We start from the raw sequence: 19384 nt of genomic DNA on the forward strand, positions 1-19384 counted from the left end.
CCCCACCCCCACCCCACCCCCACCTCCCCTCACTCACCCTCACCTCACCCTCAACCCCTCACCCTCACCCTCACTCACCCTCAACCCCTCACTCACCCTCACCCTCAACCCCTCAGCCTCACTCACCCTCAACCCCTCACCCTCACTCACCCTCACTCACCCTCACTCCACCTCACTCACCCTCACTCACTCACCCTCACTCACCCTCACTCACTCACCCTCACTCACCCTCACTCACCCTCACTCTCACCCTCACTCACCCTCACCTCACCCTCACTCACCCTCAACCCCTCACCCTCACCCTCACTCACCCTCACCCTCACTCACCCTCAACCCTCACCACCCTCACTCACCCTCACCCTCACTCACCCTCACCCCTCACACTCACCCTCACCCTCACTCACCCTCACCCCTCACTCACCCTCAACCCCTCACCCTCACCCTCACTCACCCTCACCCTCACCCTCAACCCCTCACCCTCACTCACCCTCACCCTCACTCACCCTCAACCCCTCACCCTCACTCACTCCCTCAACCCCTCACCCTCCTCACCCTCACTCACCCTCACTCACCCTCACCCTCACCCTCACTCACCCTCACCCTCACTCACCCTCACCCCACCCTCACCCACCCTCACTCACCCTCACCCTCACTCACCCTCACCCTCACTCACCCTCACTCACCCTCACTCACCCCCACTCCCTCACTCACCCTCACTCACCCTCACTCACCCTCACCCTCACTCACCCTCACCCACCCTCACTCACCCTCACCCTCACTCACCCTCACCCTCACTCACCCTCACCCTCACTCACCCACTCACCCTCACCCTCACTCACCCTCACTCACCCTCACCCTCACTCACCCTCAACCCCTCACCCTCACCCTCACTCACCCTCACCCTCACCCCCCCTCACCCTCACCCTCACTCACCCTCACTCACCCTCACCCCTCACCCTCACCCTCACCCTCACCACCCTCACTCACCCTCACCCCTCACCCTCACTCACCCTTAACCCTCACCTCACTCACCACCCTCAACCCCCACCCTCAACCCCTCACTCACCCTCTCCCACCCCCACCACCCCACCCACCCCCACCCTCACCCTCACTCACCCTCACCCCTCACCCTCACTCACCCTCACCCCTCACTCACCCTCACTCACCCTCAACCCCTCACCCTCACTCACCCTCACCCTCACTCACCCTCAACCCCTCACCCTCACTCACCCTCACTCACCCTCACCCTCACCCCTCACTCACCCTCACCCTCACTCACCCTCAACCCCTCACCCTCACTCACCCTCATCCCTCACCCTCACCCTCATCTCACCCTCACCCTCACTCACCCTCACCCCTCCCTCACCCTCACTCATCACTCACCCTCACTCACCCACCTCACCCTCACTCACTCACCCTCACCCTCACTCACCCTCACCCACCCTCACCCTCACCCTCACTCACCCTCACTCACCCTCACTCACCCTCACTCACCCTCACCCACCCTCACTCACCCTCACCCTCACTCACCCTCACTCACCCTCACCCACCCACTCACCCTCACTCACCCTCACCCTCACTCACCCTCACTCACCCTCACCCTCACTCACCCTCATTCACCCTCACCCTCACTCACCCTCACCCTCACTCACCCTCACTACCCTCACTCACCCTCACTCACCCTCACCCACCCTCACTCACCCTCACTCACCCTCACCCTCAGCACACCCTCACCCTCACTCACCCTCACCCTCACCCTCACTCACCCTCACCCTCACTCACCCTCAACCCCTCACCCCTCACCCTCACTCACCCCCCTCACCCCTCTCCCTCACTCACCCTCAACCCCTCACCCTCACTCACCCTCAACCCCTCACCCTCACCCTCAACCACTCACCCTCAACCCCTCACTCACCCTCACTCTCACTCACCCTCACTCTCACTCACCCTCACTCACCCTCACCCTCACCCTCACTCACCCTCACCCTCACCCTCACTCACCCTCAACCCCTCACCCTCACTCACCCTCAACCCCTCACCCTCACTCACCCTCACTCACCCTCAACCCCTCACCCTCACTCACCCTCACTCACCCTCAACCCCTCACCCTCACTCACCCTCACCCTCACTCACCCTCACCCTCACTCACCCTCAACCCCTCACCCTCAACCCCTCACCCTCACTCACCCTCACCCTCACTCACCCTCAACCCCTCACCCTCACTCACCCTCAACCCCTCACCCTCACTCACCCTCACAACACATATTGTGTTACAATAGGTGTCACATTTGCGAAAGATAAAACTATTGGCATTGTAAATAACAAAGCTATTAATTTCGCTATTTTCAAAACAAGCACATAAATAAAAAATGTGTCCTTTACAATACCAATAGCTCAAACTTTCCTAATGCGAGACCTATTGCATTGCTGTGCTTCTCTCCCCTGCTGCACTCTCCTGCTCTCTAGAGATGTGGCCTAACGACCAGAGCTGCCATCTAAGTGACGTAAATACAAAACATGTTGCATTCCAAATGCTATAGGTGTCACATTCGCGAAAGTTATAACTATTGGCATTGTAAATGACAAAGCCATCAATTTAGCAATTTTAAAAACCAACAAATAAATAAAATATGTCATTTACAAGACCAATAACTACAACTTTTCTAATGCGAGACCTATTGCATTTCCAATGCTTGTTTAAAGATCCTCCCTATTCCTCAATTGTCCTTAATATCAGGATAAACTCCAGTAGATGACAAAACATTTGCCTAATGCGACGGAGAGCATGGTGCATGGTGCATAATGTGAGGAGAGCATGGTGCATGGTGCATGATGTGAGCAGGCTTCCGACTTAGATACAATTCCTTAGCAGTAGTTAAGATGTGTGTGTTTTTATGATACTATAACTCAGCACTGCCATGAGTGGGAGAAGACGATACACTCCACAGCATCAGATTTTCAAACTAGCTAGAGAATAAGTGAGCTACCAAACAGTTTGGCACTAATCTTTGCCACTTGCAGTGTCTGATTTGCACAAAGTGAAACGAGAAAACCTGGATAAATTGTGGCTCCCCCGCTTCAATTGTGGAATCTTAGGCAAATATTTTCTATTTGACCAAAAATCCTTTATCTTCATTATTCTGTAGGAAAGTGCTTTTAAATATGTGAGTTTAGAATACCAGTTGACAAAGCCAATTGTTTGCTTTAATAGACAATAATGTTGCTCTATGGTATTCTAGAACATGTACAGTGTTTACAGGACAACTGTCTTGCCTCTCAGTAAACTCATGGTTTATGTTTAAAGACTGTCACTCTTAATTGGTGCAGTGCTATAATAACATTTAATGTCAAAGTTTCCACACGTTCAAGAAAGACACTTTTTTAATTTTGAAGAAACGTTATCATATTTTATGTGTTGTTTGCTGCGTGATTTACATACGTGCAGTGCGACAGGCAATGTGAGAAGAGAGTAAACATCAAAAGGCTGTGTTGGCCTCATAGGCTTCAGCAGGAGCATCTCTGAGGAGGCTGCCTTGAATTCTGACAGGCCCAGCCACACTGCGAAAGAGGGCTAACCCCATTTCAGGCCAGGGGTGTTGCACGAAGTGTATATGTGTTCTGCCTGTATCACTCCTGCGCTCGGTTGTCTCAGTGCATGTGTGCACGAGCACCCGCTTCAGTGTTTACATCACCCCTCTTCTATTTGTGCATGTGTGCGCCCCTGTCGGTGTTTATGTGTGTGTTTTGCATGCACCAGCCCTGCTGTGTGTGTGTCTCTGTGCTGCTCCCGTGCAGGCTTTGTCTCCACCTCTCGATAGCGGGAGCTCTCACATGCGAAACCTGAGCTCAGTCCTTTCATCCGAGAGCTCTACGAGGAAGCAGTATGTTGTGACGCTGCTTGTCTCTTGTTGTCTCCTGCCCCAGCCCGGCGTTAGTTGGAACCCCGGCCCACAAGAAGTAATGCACAGCCACAGTCGTAGCCCACCGCAACCCCCCTCCATTGTTTGTCTGAGGCCCCACTTACCAGCTGGGCTTAGATCTAAACCTCTGCCCCACGCAGATTGGGCTTCGATCTAATTTTACCTACATTCTGCTATGTCGACTGAAAGATATGCCTGGCGACATCTATTGGATGACAAAATATCACCAGGGGGCAGAGGGAAATAGAAGGCTTAGGAGGAGGCAACGTTCACATGTGTGCAACCCCCTTCACAGGAACTGGGCTGCCCCTCCCCAACATTTACTCACAAATGATGATGTCATGGTAATCGGTGTTGGTGACTGGTTACCAATTATGTGCTCCGGCGCTCTCTCTCCTAACGCCCACCCAATGCCAGCATCCTCCATAGCTGCTCTTCTCCCTGCCTCCTCCCGGACCATTCTCTACCCTGCACCTTCCTGACCTCTCTCCATCCTGCATCTCATAGGCCACTATTCATTCAGCATCATCCTGCCCTCTCTGCATTCGACAGGCTGCACTCAATATTGCATCTTCCGAGACTTAATAAAGAATCCCCCGGGGAGGTGGCTGTACCCGGGGCAGTGTGGGGGAGCCTGGAGCCCCCCCATGCATTTTATTGGAAGCCCGGGGAGGTGGTGGTCACCGGGGCTGCGGGGGGCTGCGTGCCGCCTGCACACAGTGAATGAAGCCCCAGGTAGTTGGTGACCTCGGGTCTGCGGGGGCCCTCACGCAAATAGATTTTGGCATTGTTCCCGGGACCTGGCCCAACTGTAGGCTTACAAATAATGAAGCTCGAAGGTGGCACATCATTTTTAAAAAACATTCTCGGCAGGAATCGCGACCCCAATGTGAATTCTGCCGTTTAAAAAAAAAAAAAAGCTTTTTCTGGCCCTGGGGTTCCTTGTGGAACCCCCTGAGCAGGCGTAGGGGGTCAGGGTGTTTCTACCCTGCCCCCTTCTCACCTTTTTTTTAAAGTCTTTTCTTGTGACTCAGTTACCGAGCCACAAGATGGCTACCAACACATTCTGGATTAGAGTGTTGATAGCCAATCAGAGTGAAGCTTGTGCCCGGGAGGGTTCGTGAACCCTCCTCAGTGCTCAGATATCGATATTTTTTCTTTTTTTTTTAGTTTCTCAGGAACTACTGAACGGATTTACACAATTTAAAAAAAAGGTCTCTTTATGAACCAAGAGCTACCTTATTGTCAAATTTGGTGTCATTTCATTCGGCAGTTCGGGCAGCCTGTTCGATTTTTTACTACGGAAATTAACATAGGAAAAATGTGTTTTGAGACCTCCTTTTTTCTCAGCCCCCGCTTGATGAATCACCCAGAAACTTTTAAGACAGGAGCTGACCGGAGCGCCCCACTAGTTATGAAAATTTTGCGAAGATTCATCAACCGGCGCCAAAGATATTGGCAAAAGAAATAACATTTTTTGAATAGAAATGAGGTCCTCACTACCTACTGGCAACCGCCAGTAGGTAAGATATATGAATATATGAATATATATATATATATATATATATATATATATATATATATATATATATATATATATATATATATATATGTGAACAAGAGCAGGATTGCTCGAAACACGTCTGTTGTTTTGCCCGAATAAAATACTAATTATCTGAACTGGATCGGTGTGGCTTGTACTTCACACGTATACAGAAGTGGAGTTTCCTGTTGGATATTTATTACCTACTGGCGGTCGCCAGTAGGTATATATAGTTAGGATTTTTTCCCTATGGGATTTTTGAAAATTCTATGTCTAATAACTTTGGCGTTTGTGGACGGAATTGGCTGAAATGTTCTGGAAAATGGAACATTTTGTTTCTGAGCAGCCCCTGAAAATTTGGGGGGGGTTCGTCCAGGGGGGGCCTAGAAAAAAGGGGGGTCCCAAAACGTGTTTTTAACATTGAGTTTTCCATAGGGCGGTTAGCCTCACTTTTAGTCCGAACGGCTGAATGGATTTGCACGAAACTTGGCTAAATTGTAGGGACTGGTAGCCCGATGTGCCTTTTGTAGGTCTCAATATATGTGCTGCAGTGGATTTTGAGAAATTAACGTTTAAAAAAAGATATATATCTGTAAGCGCGGACCGGGCAGCGCCCCGGTTCGCGGACCTTAAGCGTACCGGAACTTCGCGTAGCGAAGCTGATTGGCTCTCCGGTGTCTGTCAACATTCTAAACAGTCCGGAGCGGCCGCCATCTTGTCTCTCGGTAGGATCGAGAGACAAGAGGAGGCCAAAACAAAGGGGGAAATAACTATAAGGGGGCATAGTAGATCCTCGCTGACCCCCTAGGTTTAATGTGGAGGTTTTAAAGGGGCCCCGCGGGGCAAAAAAAAAGACATTTTTTTTTTGTTTTTTTTCGTGGTTAGCGCCCGGTCCGCGAACCGGGAAGCGTTCTGGGGAGCGTACTACAATGAAAAATGAATGATAGACTTTTCAAATGCTGTATGTTAATTGATTGTTGGATTTGTTGATTATTTTTTATTTTCTTTATCTTCCTAGGGAGCGACCCGGTACGCGAACTGTTGAGCGCCTCGGTTCGCGGACCTTAAGCGTTCCGGGAGTCCACCATTTTGTGTTTCAGTCGAATTAAGATACAAGATGGAGGGCAAATAATGTTCAGAATGGGTAGAAGGGGGCACGGTAGAGTTATCTTGACCCCCTAGGTTTTCTGAGGGTGGCTGAGGAGGCTTATATGTGCGGAAAAAATTTTTTTAAAAAAAAAAAAATTTTTTGGTTAGCTCCCGGTCCGCGTACCGGGAAGCTAACCCGGGAGCGAACCAAAAGAAATAGAGCTTGCCAGAGTGCTAAACATTGTAGCAATTTTTTTTGAAAGGGAAGGTAGTTCTGAAAAGAACTTTTTTTTAAATATTTTTGTTGTTTTATATTTTTTTTGTATTTTTTGAACATTTTTGGGTTTTTTTGTATTTTTTGAACGATTTTATATTTTTTTGGGTTTTTTTGGGGGGGGGAAACAACAAAAAACAGGCGTTGAAAAGGGCTCAACAGGAGCAAAAAAAAATTACTGGGGGCGGTTAGGGCAATCATGGTGTTCATATGCAAGGTTGAGTGCATTGATGCTCATGTTGCCACAAGCTAATAATGCACGACAGTGCATACATAAATGTATCATATGCCCAAAATTTGGTTGGATATTTGGCACAGTTTCCCGTGCCTCCTCTGGTGTTAAAGAAACCGATGTTGTTGATCTCGCCACAGGAGTTGCTCTAGGATTGTCCATCATATCCCTTAATTCCGCCCGGCTGTAATTTAGGGGATGTTTCCTCGTCATGTGCCTATGCATGGTGTGATTACCATAACTGTATTTTTTGTCCGTCCCTCTGGACAATTGTTCCTTGCATATGAGGCATGTTGCGTACCTGGCATTGACCTTTTTTTGGCCAGGAGGGATGGAAAAAAACTGCCAGATGAAACTGGCTTTCTTTCTTGAAACCCGGGGCAACTCTTCCAGGAATTGTGGTTGTTCTCCCTCCTCATCCATTTCTTCATCTTCCTCCTCAGTGTTGGTAACCACCTGGGGAGGTGGTCCTCTCTTCCCATGAGGAGGTGGAGGTGGTGGTGGGGGTGCACCAGCTGCAGCAATCAATGAAGCCATTTTCACACAACCAAAATAGGTCTTCCAAGAAGCAAAATAGGTCTTCCTCTCACAATAATGAAAGTCAGAGTGAGGAAAGAAGGAGGGGTTTTCATCATTTGTAAAAAACAATACTTCTCAACCAATGAAAAGTGTTATTTTTAGGTCACCTGACCTAGCCTTCCATAATTATGAAACTAAAAGTGAAATGAACCAATGAAAAGTTTTATTAACAAGTCACATGACCTCTAACGCTCATGTTACGCGCTGCGGAACGCTCCCCGGTTAGCTTCCGGTTCGCGTACCGGTGCGCTTCCGGGTACGCTAACGTAGCACGTAATATGACGTATTACGCGAGAACGCGAAACGTCATGCTGACGCGACGCGTCACGATGTTGTTTTCTAACGCGAGAGGTGCGCAAACGGAACGTTTACCGGTTCGCGGACCGGGTCGCGCCTCCGGATTGAGCTAACGGGAAGCTAACCGGTTCGCGTACCGGGAGCGAAACAAAAAAAATAATAAAAAAAAAATTGTATTAAAAACATGTAAAATATATTTTTCTATTTAAATAAGAATACATTGTAAAGGTTTTGATATTAGCTGTTAAAAAACCAATGAAATTCACTGAAAAAACCATAGGTTATAGACTATATATAGTTAGGAATTAGCATTTACAAAACCTTGAAAATTCACTGAAAAAACCATAGGTTATACACCATATATAGTTAGGAATTAGCATTTAAAAAACCTTATTTTACTCACACAAAACCAATGAAATTCCATATATAGTTAGTTGTACTAACTATATATCACGCACCCGCAATCCACTGCTGATGATGTCACATATTACATCATTCATGACATGGTCAGTGACATCACTGATGACATCACTGATGACATCTCAAATGACATCACTGATGACATCTCAAATGACATCACTGATGACATCACTGATGACAACATCCAGTGACTGAATTTTTCTGTAAAGTTAAAATATGTCTTACATATTTAAGAATGAGTGGATGTATAAGTGTCTGGATGAAGGATTTAGTAGGTGCATGACTGACTGTATGAGTGAGTGGTTAAATGTGTCTCACTGAGTGCATGGGTTAGTGACTAAACTGTCTTAATTTGTGCATCATTATGTCTGTTGTTCTGTAAACTGCTGCATGTGTTGATCAGTAGCTATATGAGTAACTATATGGGTTATTGATTGGTTGCCCAAGCATTTGTATGGGATACTGAGTGTGTGTGTGGGTGGCTGGGAGGTGTATGACTCTGTGCATAGATGTATGGGTTCAAAAGTGCATGTGGAAACAGCTGTATGGGCGGTTGACTGTGTGCATGACTGTATTGGTGAGTGAATAGATATCTCAGTGCTACATGTCAAAGTAAGTACATATGTAAAATACAGTACATGTGAGAGTTGACATATATAAATAACTGTGCATAAGAGCCAGTGAATGTGTGAGTGGCTGTATGGATCATTGTGCTCTTGTATCCAGGATTGTATAAGTGAGTAAATATGTTTTAGTATATGTTTGAATAAGTAAGGTGTGTATAACTGTATAGTTGTGAAAATGGAGCTGTGATTGATTCTTTGCATGACTGACTAGGTGTGTAAGTAACTCCATGGATGAGTGACAGTCTGTGAGTGTCTGTTTACACTGAGTGTATCTAAGGTTATATTAGAGTCTGAAGATGTTCATCGTATTATCACATGAATGATGTCATCAGTGATGTGATCAGTAATGTCATTTGAGATGTCATCAGTGATGTCATCAGTGATGTCATTTGAGATGTCATCAGTGATGTGATCAGTGATGTCATTTGAGATGTCATCAGTGATGTCATCAGTGATGTCACTGACCATGTCATGAATGATGTAATATGTGACATCATCAGCAGTGGATTGCGGGTGCGTGATATATAGTTAGTACAACTAACTATATATGGAATTTCATTGGTTTTGTGTGAGTAAAATAAGGTTTTTTAAATGCTAATTCCTAACTATATATGGTGTATAACCTATGGTTTTTTCAGTGAATATATATATATATGCAAAAATTTGAACCAAACGATATGATAACAACGTCAAGAAAAGCAATACAGGAGCGGTTAATACAGCATGAAGAAAAAATCAAAGCGTGCAAGGCTTACAAATTTGCGCGCGATAAAAACGATTATGAACAAGGCAAAATTGACACTTTTGCGCGCAAATTTGATAACGCAAAACAAATGAAAATCAATCAAAATCAAAAACAAGCCTCCACGAATATACCCTCCACATCAACAGGATCCATGCAAGAAAAACAAGCAGAATCTGCCCCTGGAATTGACAGTAGTGGAATCAATTCAACGACAGGAGGGTCTCAAATGGTTTTTGACCTCGGCGAGGAGGTTGATTTTTTAGTAAGTGCGCGCCTCCAAACTCTGCGCCCTTTGAATCGGCGTCAACAACAACAAAAAGGGCCAGAATCAACAGAAGATGCAAAGAACGCCGGACAAAACACAAACGCAAACAACAGCAAAAACCCCAAAAAGAGGAATCAATATTGGCGCAAAAAGAATTAAAAGATAAAACAATAATACATTTATCAACTGCTACACTCACTACGGCTGAAAACCAACTTCTAAGCCTGGGACTATCACATTGCCCTCTAACTGATTTCAACTATACGTCAACTAGAATAGATATTTTTCGTTTTATACGGAAATTAAAACTACGCAAATTTTTCAACATCAAAGAGGGTCTTAACAACATCACGGAGACAAATATAAAATCATCCACTAATGTACTTCAGGCCCGGGATGCTAAGGCATTGCTCACCCTGCATCAAATGGACACTGAGAATAACCAGGTGGATTGCAATCTGCCCACACAACAGGAACTTGCGGAAGCCACTATTGAGCAGTCTGGCGCGGGCATGAGCCCGTTTAAACCAACTTCCTGTTTTATGCCTACCATGCCAAAAGACTCTATTGACTCATTTCATGAGGTAGTTACATCGGATTTGAAAAAACTCTATCACCAAGTGAAACATCGCAAAAGAATCAAAAGCCACAAAGAGATGCAATACTGGGCCCTCATTTCAAAACTGAAAAAAGATCATAAAAACATTGTTTGTAGCTCTGACAAAGGGGGGAATATAGTGATCTGGCCCCAGGAACAATACAATGCGGAAGCCAATAAACAACTTTCAGACATTGACTGTTACCAGATCGCTAGCCTGAAAGAATATGATCGCGCTAGAGACTCCCTAACTAAGATGCTACATAGATACAGAAGAGAGGGCCTAATCTCAATGCAGGAATTTAAATTTCTCAATGTTGACCACCCAGTCATGCCCAGGTTTTACCTAATACCAAAGATACATAAAGGTATATTACCAACTCCTGGCAGACCGATTATCTCTGCCATTGGCAGCATGGCAGAACATTTGGCACAATTCATCGATTACTTTTTGCAAGAGTTGGTGATGAATCTACCCACCTTTATCAAAGACACAGGGGATTTTTTGAAGAAAATTAAAGATATCCCATGGACACATAATTCTTTACTTATAACATTGGATATAGAAGCTCTTTATACAGCAATTGAACATCAAACAGGTCTTACAGCATTAGAATATTGTTGGGAACAAGACCTCACCACTGTTATAAACATAACAAAATGATTTTAGAATTTGGAACTTGGTGTCTCCACAACAACTATTTTGTCTTTGGTAAAGATGTATACCTACAGAAGAGGGGTGTCGCCATGGGGGCCTGCTTTTCCCCCAGCTACGCGTGCTTGCACGTTGGCTGGTGGGAGAGGTGGGTCCTCATGGGAGAGCACTTTCAAACATTTTTAGAGCATGTTACCTTATGGGTTCGTTATATTGATGACGTGTTTTTAATTTGGAAGGGCGATGAAGAGACTGCTAGAATGTTTGTTTCAGGTCTCAATATTAATTCAGTTAATTTGAAATTTACTTCAAACATCAGTAGAGACCATGTTGACTTTCTAGATGTTAGAGTATCCCCCAAGGACAACAAACTTTCCACCACCCTTCATAGAAAAGCAACAGCTGGGAACTCAACCCTACATATGAGTAGCGCCCACCCACGTCATGTTATAGACAATATACCTTATGGCGAACTGCTTCGCCTTAAACAAATCTGTAGTAGTGAAGTGGAATTTAGCAAATGCTCCTCTGAGGCAGTTGCTAGATTTAAAGCCAGAGGTTACAATGATAAAATACTCAATATGGCAATCAATAAAACTAAGCAAAGAACGAGAGAATCACTGTTCCTACCCAAATCTCCTGACAGTAACACAGAAACTGATCTAACCAGTTGCAACATCAGGTTTATTACAGAGTTCGTTTGCCAAGAAAGAAAAATTAGGGCAATTCTGACTAAGAGTTGGCCCATTCTCATGACAGACAGTGTTCTGTCATCTCAACTCCCCAGCAATCCCATTGTCACATTCCGTAGAGGTCCCTCCATGAGAACACTGGTGTCCAATCCCTTTCCTGAATTACCTGCAAGCACCTCTTGGTTCAAACCCCGGATGGGGTTTTTCAAATGCTCAAGCTGTAGAGCTTGCAAATTTTGGATAAATACCACCCACTATAGCACTCCCTTTAGTGCGGTTCCGTTGTCCATCAAAGGTAATTACAACTGCAAAACGAGTATGCTGTATATGTTCTGGGGTGCACCTGTGGCCTGAGATATGTTGGCAGCACCTGGCTACAGGTGCATGCCAGAATATTGCAGCATCTTTGCGCGATTGTCAACAATGACAGTTCTTACCCTGTCGCGAGACACTTCAAAAGTACACATAACAACAACTTACAGTGTCTTACGTATTTTGTACTTACTTCTGTACCAAAATCCCGAAGGGGGGGCCACAGGGACAAATTGCTCCGACAACTAGAATCTAAGATGATACTGGAACTGGATAGCATGGTTCCCAATGGACTTAACACGACTGAGGACCTTTACCATTTTCTATAGGGCTCTATGGAAGATGAGTAGATGGTTTTATTTGAAGGATTGCTTTGGGTGGATGCTTTATATACACTGTTCCCTGTTTTTGAGCCTCCCTTGCCCGTTTTACCTGTATTCTGCAACATTATGTATTTTCATGAATCATGACATTTATCTTATTCTTTAAGAAAGTACATATATTTTTTTCTTTACACAACATGGGGTGATACAGCTTTGGTTTATTAAATCCAGCTGTATAGGTATTTTAGATTTTTCCATGGTATTCCTTGTTGGTTTTCCCATATTTATTATGATTTCCACTATTTTCATCTAATTTTTTAGATTTGTGTTGTCCAGGCTTTACAACATTATGGGGCTGCCATCTAATCTAGATGTCCCCAGCAGTTATATAATTAACTGACTGTCTATTATCATTTTTTAAAAGCACTTGATTCTATCAGATAAACATTGTGTGAATTAACCTGTTTACATTGCGATATTTTGCACATTCCATTCATGGAAATAACTGATCTCAGGAATTATTGTATTTATACAGATATGCGATAGTTTGCACATTAATATTATGATGCTATATATTCGTACTATGTTTTGTGGATTTTCAAGTACTGCACTCAGTCTGTTATTACCTGTATTCATTTAAGGCATTTATGCAGTTACATACATTATTTTTTGAAAGAATATAATTAGAGACAACCTTGTTTTAATAGTGGAACCAAGTTATATATTTATTTATATAATTTCTTTATAAGTATATGGGATCCCTCTACTTGCATGGCACCATGTTCACTTTTGTAGTGTGTTGTTTATGTTCATCAGTCACATGGTGTACCTCACAGCATATAAGAATAAGGAATTTGCATTTGTATTTTATTGTGATCAAGGGCATCCGCCCGCAACGCGTCATACCGCTGTTTGCCGTTTGAAACTGGTGCAATAAATCATCTTGACTTACTTTTGGGATTCGCTGGTCTTTGTTCGCCACTGGTTGGAAGTACAAGATCGTATATATATATACAACAAATCCTACTCCATCTGAAGAATACCGCAATATTTATTGTCTTGGGTCTCCCCGGACCCTGTGACCAGAGAGAGGCGTTTCGGCTTTATCAATCTACTTGGCGCCAAGCATAGTGAGTATTTATACTGCTTTCCACTCTAGATATGCATGGACATAGAAGACACACTTTAGTTTAAAGGCAATATGATGGTATAGACACATTATCGTGTGAAAGCACTTTCCTGAACCCAAAGAATGTGGCTGATAAAACATACAGTTTCATAATGTACAAAAATATCGTAATGCAGCGCACTATAGTACACCTATCAGCATAGTGCTAAAATTGGCTTCATTTGCCAAAGATTGTCAGTTATGAGTCTGTTTGCACATAACGAAAAATTACAAAGTCACTGCATGCCATGTAAATAAGCAAAAGAGTGCGGCACTGAAAACAATAAAATGTGGCGACAATGCCCTCAAAAGATATTGCCCTCATAATATTTCAAACACATATGAAAAAACACACGCTGTGTAAATCTTTCAGAACCTTCTGTCATGATCACATAAACCCGTAGTTGTGAGTAGCAAAGTAAAATGTCATGCCGGTAATGTCTTGCGAAGAGAGCATTGGGAACAGTCTTGCAAATTATTAAGCCCAAAATAAGAATCCTCACTCTTTGCATTAAAATAGACCGGATGCAATGGGAATGTGTACTTCTAGATTAAAGGAGGGCTATTAAACACTTTGTGTGCAATCCCGGCTTGAATGCCTGCCACCAGGATCTCTCTTTAAGAGAAACTACGCGTCCCATAATGCTTCCTACCAGTCTTTTAAGCATCAAAGCCGCGTGTCACAGTCTGAATCTCCAATGCTCCCTGAATTCTTTTCACTAAAACTGGAAAATGTCATTGACACACAGAAGTTGAATTAAAAAGCTGGGAAAAATGCCTGAATGTCTTCAGGACCCTTGTATATATATATATATATATATATATATATATATATATATATATATTACCTACTGGCGGGAGCCAGTAGGTAGTTATAGTTAGGACCTAGTTTCCATAGGAAATGTGTTTTTTGATTTGCTAATAACTTTGGCGATGTTTGATGAATCTTCGCCAAATTCTTCAAAAACATGGTCTATCCAGGTCAGCTCCCATCCTTGAAGTTTAGGGGTGATTTGTCAACCGGGGCCTGAGAAAAAAGGGTAGTCCCAAAAAGTATTTTCTCCATGTTCATTTCCACAGGGAACTTTAGCCAAGGCTACAGCTCGAACTGCTGAACGGAATTACACCAAATTTGGCAAAACGGTAGAGTTTGGTTCAGAAAGCAACCTTTTTTTAAATGGTGTAAATCCATTCAGTAGTTGCTGAGAAATTCAAAAAAGAAAAGTTTTGATATCTAGGGGCACGGTGGGTTCGTGAACCCTCCCAACCACGCGCATCATTCTAATTGGCTGCCAAGACTCCAAAGAAGAAAGTGTTAGCAGCCATCTTGTAAATGTAAATGTAAATGTAAATGTATTTCGATTTATATAGCGCACGATTCACCCAGGGGTCTCAAGGCGCTTGCTTAGGGAACCCGTCCTGGTATTCCCCTGTGAGAGATACCCCGGAAGGGTATTCACAAGGTGAAAGCCAGGCATCCCGCCGCGAGGGGCCGTAGTGGAGATTAAGCAAGCTATTGCCCAGAGTCGCAGAGTGTGACCCTGTGAGTCGAGTAGGCACCGAAGCGAGAATTGTCGAGTCCGTGTAATTTTTTGAGCCCGAGACCCGCCGAGGCGGGGAATCGAACCCTGGTCCACGGCTGATCTCAGCTTTCGGGTCTGCCGCCACTAACCACTGAGCCACACTTCTCCACTAAAACCAAGTCACAAGAAAACACTGGAACACAGTGAAAAAACAAGAAAAGGAGGCAGGGTAGAAACACCCGGACCCTTAGGACTGCTTGGGGGGGTCCCACAAGGACACCCACGGCCAAAAAAAGCATTAAAAAAAAGAAAATCAGCCGAATTCGCACTGGGGCCGTGAAGCCAGCCAATGTGACAAGTGTGCAAATGTGCCCCGTAGCATGATTTAAGTTGGGGGATTAAGTCCCCTTGAATCCTGAGGGACCCTGGGGTCCAACTAGCCCACCAGGTATTTCTAGTGAGCGCCACAGAGCTGCATTGCAGAGAGGTGTTAAAAGGGGCGTGGCCTCAGAACACCTCTCTGCAATGCAGCTCTCTGGCGCTTACTGGAGGTAGCTGGTGTGCTAGTTGGCCCCCAGGGACCCTCAGGGCTCAAGGGGACATAATCCCTCAATTTACAATGCACCAGGCAGTGCGTTTGCACAGTGGTGCAGGGAGGGGGTGTGGCCTGATGTGACAAGTGTGCAAATGCACACTGTCGGGCATTTTAAGTTGGGGGATTAAGTCCCTTTGAATCATTAGGGTCCCTGGGGGCCAACTGGCCCACCAAGTACATCTAGTAAGCGCCACAGAGTTGCATTGCAGAGAAGTGTAAAAAGGAGCCTGGCCTCAGACCACCGCTCTGCAATGCAGCACTGTGGTGCTTACTGGACGTACCTGTGGGGCTGGTTGGCCCCCAGGGACCCTCAGGATTCAAGGGGAAACAATATCCCAATTCAAAACCCCCCCGGGGGTGTGTTTGCACAGTGGTGAAGGTAGGGGGCGGGGCATGATGTGACATGTGTGTACTTATGCAATTACTCTGCCAAAATCCAAGCACTTATAAATTCACCATGCACTCTCCTTGCAGCACTTTAATCATCCAGTCACTACCCATGCACTCATGTACTGTCCTATGCACTAACTCATGCACTGCTACAATACCCTGAGCACTACCCATGCAGTCTAGCCATCGCCCTGTCACTATCCATGAACTCCTCTAATTACCCAGCGAGCACCATGTACTTATCCAATCACTCCGCCAAAACCCAAGCACTTATAAATTCACCATGCACTCTCCTTGCAGTACTCTAATCAATCAATCAGTACCCATTTACTTATGCAATGACCCAGGCACCAACACATGCACTGCTACAATCCTCTGAGCACTCCCCATGCAGTCCAGCCATCGCCTTGTCAGTACCCATGCACTCCTCCATTCAACCATTCACCACCATGTACTTATCCAATCACTCTGCCAAAATCCAAGCACATATAAATTCACCATGCACTCTCCTTGCTGTATTCTAATCATCCAGTCACTACCCATGTACATATGCAATGGCACAGGCACTAACACATGCACTGCTACAATCCCCTATGCATTACCCATGCAGACTTCTAACCAGCTACACACTACTGATTCACTCCTCCAATTACCCATGTTCTACCCATGCACTCCAGCAATCCCTCTATCACTACCCATGCACTCCTCCAATCACCCATCCAGCATCACGTACTTATCCAATCAGTCCACCAAAACCCAAGCAGTTATAAAATCACCATGTACTGTCCTTGCAGCATTCTAATCATCGAGTCACTACCCATGTACTAATGCAATGACCCAGGCACTAACACATGCACTGTGCAATCCCCTGAGCCTTACTGATGCAGTCCAGACATCTCCTTGTCACTACCCATGCACTCCTCCATTTACCCAGCCAGCACCATGTACTTATCCAATCACACCGCCAAAACCCAAGCACTTATAAATTCACCATGCACTCTCCTTGCAGTACTCTAATCATTCAGTCAAAACCCATGTGCTCATGCAATGACCCAGGCACTAACTCATGGCAAATACAGAGGAGGTCATGCTAATCACAGGGGTAGCCCAGCGCATAGTGTTCCCTAGTGTATGTAGGTGTTGTCACTGTATTCTAAATATCTTTTAGCATACCACTGGCTCTAGGCCTGGCTAGTCAGAGTCAGTTGCCATCAGTACCCATCAGCAAAAAGTTGGGGGCACAGCAGGACTTTCTGCTCCTCTGTATGTTCTTTCTGCATATCTTTTGATTCTTCCAGGCACTTTTCTTCATCTTTCTGGACTTCTGCTGCCTCTTTCTGAATTTATCTTGCTTCTTCATGCACTTTTCTTGCTCTTTTTTCACATGTCCTACCTTTGTAGGCATAGTTAGAAATTAGCATTAAAAAATCCTTTGAAATTCACTGAAAAAAACATAGGTTTCAGGGACGTCATAGTTAGAAATTAGCATTTAAAAAAACTTAGAAATTTACTGAAAAAAATACAGGTTTCAGGGATGGTATAGTTATTTGGACATTTCACTGGTACAAAACCAGAGATTTCGGCCTTTATAGTTAGTACAGCTAACTATAACTTGGGCCTCCTACATGCGCTGCTGATGACGTCACATATTACATCATTCATGACATGGTGAGTGAAAACACTGATGACATCACTGATGACATCTCAAATTACATCACTGATTACATCATCCACGTTATAATCTGATGCACCTCCTCATACCCACTCTAAAATACAGACTACCATTTTTGAAACCATAGACACACCAATACCAGTCAGTACATACCCACTCACTAATTCCTAGGTCTACACACACATCCACTCATTCACCCATAAAGTCACTCATACATGCAGTCAACCACCAATACAGCATTATCATATGCAGTCATATATCTATACAGACAGTCGCACACCACCACTCATCCATAGAGTTACTCACTCACCTAGTAAGTCATGCAAAGAATCAATCACACTCACCTATACAGTTATACACACACCACCTCACTTATTCAAACAAATACTAACACATACTTAAACTCTTATACAATAACTAATACACGCACAAACTGATCCATACAGACACTGTCACAATCACTCACTCTCACAATAGTGATTTATATACTCCAACACTCACATATACTGCCTTTCACATATGCAGTTACTCACACATGTACCACTGAGGCATCTATTCACTCACCAACAAATCCATACACACACTCACCCACCCATACAACCCTTCACAGATGCACTCTTGAACCCATACACCCAGTGAATGATCCACTCACACATGTATGCACAGAGTCACATCCCCCCACCCACCCACACAGACACTCAGGCACCCATACAGATACTCAGAAAACCAATCAATTATCGATATAAATCCTCATTTAGCTACTCAACAATCCATGCAACCGCTTACACACCAACTGACAAACTAAACTGTGCGAATGTCTGTATCAGTCACTAACCCATGCATTCAGTAAGACACATTTAATCACTCACTTATACAGTCAGTAACGCATCTAATAAATCATCCATCCAGACACTTATACACCCACTCATTCTTCAATACACCTTGGCACATATATATGAAACATATTTAAACTTCATGGAAACACACTATCACTAGATGATGTCATCAGTGATGTCATTTGAGATGTCATTAGTGATGTCACTGACCATCTCATGAATGATGTAATATGTGACGTAATCAGCAGTGCATTGTGGAGGCACGAGTTATATTTAGATAAACAAACTATAACGGCTGAATTTCTCTGGTTTTGTATGAGTGAAATGTCCAACTAATTATAACGACCCTGAAACCTGTATTTTTTCAGTGAATATATATATATATATATATTACCTACTGGCGGTCGCCAGTAGGTATATATAGTTAGGATTTTTTCTCTATGGGTTTTTTGAAAATTCTATGTCTAATAACTTTGGCGTTTGTGGACGGAATTGGCTGAAACTTTCAGGAAAATGGAACATTTTGTTTCTGAGCAGCCCTTGAAAATTTGGGGGGGGTTCGTCAAGGGGGGGCTGAGAAAAAAGGGGGGTCCCAAAACGTGTTTTTAACATTGAGTTTTCCATAGGGCG

This window comes from Lissotriton helveticus, chromosome 7 (genome assembly GCF_964261635.1).
Source record: "Lissotriton helveticus chromosome 7, aLisHel1.1, whole genome shotgun sequence".
Taxonomy (NCBI): domain Eukaryota; kingdom Metazoa; phylum Chordata; class Amphibia; order Caudata; family Salamandridae; genus Lissotriton; species Lissotriton helveticus.